Here is a 5,080-nt window from a genome sequence, read left to right as displayed (position 1 = left end):
CCTTTGTCAATAGCGGAAAATTGCAAAACTTTGCAACAATTGCCACTTCCAGAAGCTCGTCCTGCCTCAAGTCCTTCCTCGTTTGATATGAATAATGAAATTCTTTCATAACAGTTACTTTTATTGTTATGATAGCGCGCGTGGGTGTGGCGTCAGTTTTGAATGTGAGTGTGCTTCTTAAAGTGTGTGTGTATGTGCCAGCCTATTCTAACTTACACACTTGAGGCTTTCATTTTTGCTTTGGATCTTGAGGTCTGTTCAGCCATGGCACAGTGTGCGATATGAGTATGACACTGTGGATATGAGATATCTGACGCACAGTGCAGGAAATTTAGAAATTTTGAAAAATGTAAGATAATAAAATGCCTAAAAGTAAAAGAGAGTTAAAATTTTAAAATAAAAATAATTTTAAAATTTTATGAAAATTTACAAGAAAAAATATATGTTTTAATACAGTCAATTCTCAGTTTTACTGAAGTCAATTCTCAGTCAGTGCTTCACCAAACAAAACGCACAATTCACTGTTAAGGACACGGTTAGGTTCCAGGACCAACCTTTTCCAGCCCAAGTTACAGCCTCGTTGAGAGCAAAAACGATCCTTGCTTATTCTAATAGGGTAAAGAACCCAAATTTTAACTAGTTTCTTTTTCGCTTTTTCACCCGAAATTTATCAAAGTCGCTAGTTTAAGTTCAAAACTTTGCTTTTGGCCTCTAATTGACGGTTTAGTACGGTTTTGACAAAAAAAGACTAAAATTCGACCTGTTCAATTTCAGGGTCCCTTACCCTAAACTCATTGTGTTGGAAGTTTTCAGCAGAGGGCGCAACCGAGTGAAAGTTTTATCTGCCGGGGAAAGTTTTGCCTTCTGTATGCTCCTGAAGAAAACGGGCTGGCTATGGCTGGTTATTGGCCCGGGATCCTTCCCGGGTATTGTTCCCAAGCCGCACGCAGGAAGTCGCGCAGTTCCCATATTTTGCCAGCTTCTATAGCTGGAAGCTGTGAAATATGCTCGGCAGTTGGAGCTTTAGAGCAACGCAGAAGACGGTTATGAGCAGGACTATGGGAGGAAAATTTGGTCAAAATACAAAATTTTATAAAAATTACAGCTAAAATTATTTTCTTTTAAATGTAAAGTACTGATAATTCACAACAGTGTTGCCAGATCTTTACATAATTTCCATTTGATTTATAGTTCAAATATCTTACTGATGATGTTCTGGTAGTTCAAATATCTTTAAAACAGTTTTAAGTGTTTTTGTTCCGGTTGTCAACTTAACAAAACAAGCGATACTTGGATATGGAAAGAGATGTAACTTCATTTAAGTTCTCATATATTTGTACAGGGTTGCCAGATCTTCAATGTTTTTCCTTAGTTTTCAATAACACAAACTGATCAAGTTAACTTTATTTAACAAGTTTTCTATACAGTTTCAGCCACTATCCCAACGTTAGCAGGGTGAATTACCGCTCATAATGGATTCTCGTGAATAGAGCCACAGTTTACGAGTCTGGGTCCGCACAGGATGAAAATTAAACTTGTATGAATTGTTTGACTATTACAAACCGGTAAGATGACGACCCCGGCGACAACAAAAGCTTGTCGGCAGCCCGGTTCAGCTTCCGAGGGCGGCCACAAGTCACTGACACATTTGCTAAAGACGCACAGCAAAAAGTGCCGACCACCAGAGTTAGCAAGACCGCGGAAAATATTTCGCACAAGTAAGAGTATCGATCGCGCAACATTCCGCCGAGTACGATAAATTGTGCCGTCCCGCAGCGAGCTGGAACATATTCTCCAGGAATTTCGGATCCAAACATGGTTTTATATGGACGCAACGCACGCCATCAAACTGAAACGAAATCGAAGAACATCGAGGAAGGGGAGTTGTAATCAATCTGTCATTTGGGAAATTGCGTTCATAAGTTTGCCAGCGACATGTGCTTTCTTTTTGTGTTTTTTTTTCTTTCTTTCATGTTTAAAATATAATGATGAAAATTTTTAACCTTTTTCATTTAATTTCAGTTACCAACACTAAATAAATTAAAAAAGGCGTAATTTTATTTTTGAATTTAAGTAATAACAAGTGAAATGTGAAAAATATTTGTACTTATTTTAAATAACTTTTCTGAAGGCAGCAAATCAATGATCACAAAATACCTTCAAATTGTATGGACAAATTTATTATGTAAAAAGTTTTCTCTTGACTGAGCAAATAGATGGACAAATTTGTTCAAAAATAAAAAAGTGCAAATAAAACATCTCCAAAAATTTTGCAAACTTGTAGAGAACTACTTAAGTACTGACTACAAACGTTCAAAAATATAATTAAAGCCTGAAAAATATTCCCATTATTAGCACACCATCAAAATCGAAAAAAATAAACTTAGCAAACCAATCATTTAAAAATAAACCGTTTTTGAAATGTTTTTCAGACCAAAAAACCATCTGTTAATTCATAGCAAAAAGTGATATCAATTAATTTTGGAGTGTAGCCAATTTTTTGGGAATACTCGTTGCTTGGAAATGAAAAAAAGCAAAATAAAAAATTTAATAATTTTAAAAACTCCACTTTCCAATCGAAAGGTACTTGCAAAAGTTGTGCTAATGTGCACCGTTTCTGAGCTAGGTTAGTACAAATATTATTTCAGGTTTTTGTCCCTCAGCACAAAAAAAAACTTGATTTTAAGATTTTTTGTCTTACTTTGAAACAGTATTTTTTAGAAACTGAAAAATTCTCGAAATACCGTATTTATTTGAAAATACTGATATTTTCATAATTAATAATATGGGTATCAAAAGAAGCAAAACTTTACATGCATTTTCACTTTGTTAGAGTTTTTTGTTGTAAAATTCTCAACTTTTTATAAAATACCTTTTTTTTTGAATACTCAAATTTTCATAATTTGCAATATTGTTATCCAACGAAGTGAATTTTGATATGCACTTCCACTTTATCAGAGTTTTTTTTTTAATCAAATTTTTCACAAAATAACGTGTTCTTCATTTTTTTTATAATTTGCAATAGGAGTATCAAACTAAGCGAAATTTTGAAAGCATTTTTAACTTTACTCGCGTTTTGTAATGTTCATTTTTTTTGTAAAATAAAAACTGTATTTTTTCTTTCAAAATACTGAAATTTTCATCATTTGCAATATGAATATCAAGCGAAGCGAAATTTTGTGTGCATTTTCGCTTATTCATTTGTTGTACTCTAATTGTCATAAAATACTTTTTTTTTTTCAAAAAAGCGAAAGTTTGAAATCATTTTTAATTTATTCTAGTGTGAAAAAATTGTAAATTTTAACAAATTACCGCATATTTTCAGAAATACTCAAGTTTCATTTTTTGTAATATGAGTATGCAGTGAAGTGAAATCTTGCTTGTATTTTCACTCAACTATATTTTTTTGTAAAATTCTCAAATAAAAATAATATATTTTTAAATACCGTGTATATCATTAAAATAATTAAATTCAAAAAAACGATATTTTGTGAAAATTTTATTATTTTACAAAAAATGTATTCAAGTAAAATGTATTATTAATTTTTAAATCAAGACTAACATTTCAAAAGGGTCAAACATTTTATATTTCACCCTTTTGAAATGTTGATCTCGTTTCTTATACAATTTTATAGGAGATTTTATGAACAAAAAAAAATATTTTCAGAAATGTTTACTCATGGTCACTATACAAAAAACTGCATATATTCTGCTCAAATCAAACTTTTGGTGGCTTAATCTTGAAAACGGGGCCCTTTTTCAAAAAATCTACAAATTGCAATTTTACATAAAAAATGAAGACAAAAAAATTTATGTCTAAAATTTCAATTTTTATTTTCAAAAAATCACTGCGGCAGAATTTTTGACCATACATCTCGGGTTTCGGGATTTTGTCCCCTAAAACATATTAAAACACCTCGAAAATAAAAAAAGGATTTTGGCAAATTGAGTTTTTGTGAAAAAAGATAGTTAAAAAATCGGCAAAAAAATACGAACAAAATTTATTTCCGGTTTTAGTTGAGAATTGCTTTACCGCAAATTGTGAATTTGGAATATTTTCTTATTTTACAAAAAAAGTCAAATAAGAAGAAAAAACTCGAATAATGTGAAATGTATACAAAAATTAGCTTTGAGAATTTTCTAAAAAAAATACGATATTTTGTTATTTTTTAGTGTTTATTCATTAAAACATTCAGCGATGCCATTTTAATCAAATTTAAGTCGTTGATTGAGCTCAACTCAAATCAAGAATCAATCATCAACATGGCAATAGAGGAATAGCATTCAGTTGGAAGTGCAGTTTTGTAAAATAATTAGTCAAAATACAGAACAAACCTCTTTTTACGCGGTGGCGATATGCTTTTTATTTCGTCGATTTCTCTAAAACCATACAATATTTTTGCAAGCTTCAAAAAGCGTTTTTTAGATCTGAACAAAACCTACAAATTGCTTTTAAAAGATTGCAAAAATGTTGCGTCGTTAGAAAAAATCCTCAAATTAGAAAAATGTAACGCACCGCGTTACTCACGAAATACAATTTGATTTGAAAATAATTAAAAATTGTTGTGGTGATTTCTCCAATTTTTTGAAAAATCGATTAACTACGAAGCATAACGCATGTGCACAGTCCGGGGATTACCTGTTTTGCCCTACTTTAGGCGCATGTGTAACTCACTTAACTTGTTGCTTACCTGCGTATTCAAATAATAACGACTTAAGGTTTGTGTCTCTGCTAATAGTAACGCTCATAACCCAGTTAGCAGGCGTTCCTTGTCAAATTGCATACTTGTCGGGCGTTTACCGCTTCTCTTTTCCGTTACCAAATACCAACTGATTTGCTGATGCTCGTTTATTTCAAAGAAAGTGCTACTCTTCATTACGAAACTTAATGAAGATAACAAACCAAAACTGCCATCAAACTTCCCCGGAAACGGAAAAGCATCCTGAATTTTTTATGTCCATCAACAATCTTGAAAAAGGGAAACTTGATCCTTGGCACACACTCCAATTTCATTATCCTTTCGGAAGGAAATAACTGACAAAAAGCTGCCCTTTTTCTTTCCTACTTCAAACATCAAAG

Source organism: Culex pipiens, chromosome 2 (genome assembly GCF_016801865.2).
Source record: "Culex pipiens pallens isolate TS chromosome 2, TS_CPP_V2, whole genome shotgun sequence".
Classification (NCBI taxonomy): Eukaryota; Metazoa; Arthropoda; class Insecta; order Diptera; family Culicidae; genus Culex; species Culex pipiens.
The sequence above is the reverse complement of the archived record's forward strand: the minus strand, read 5'-3'. Positions refer to the sequence as shown.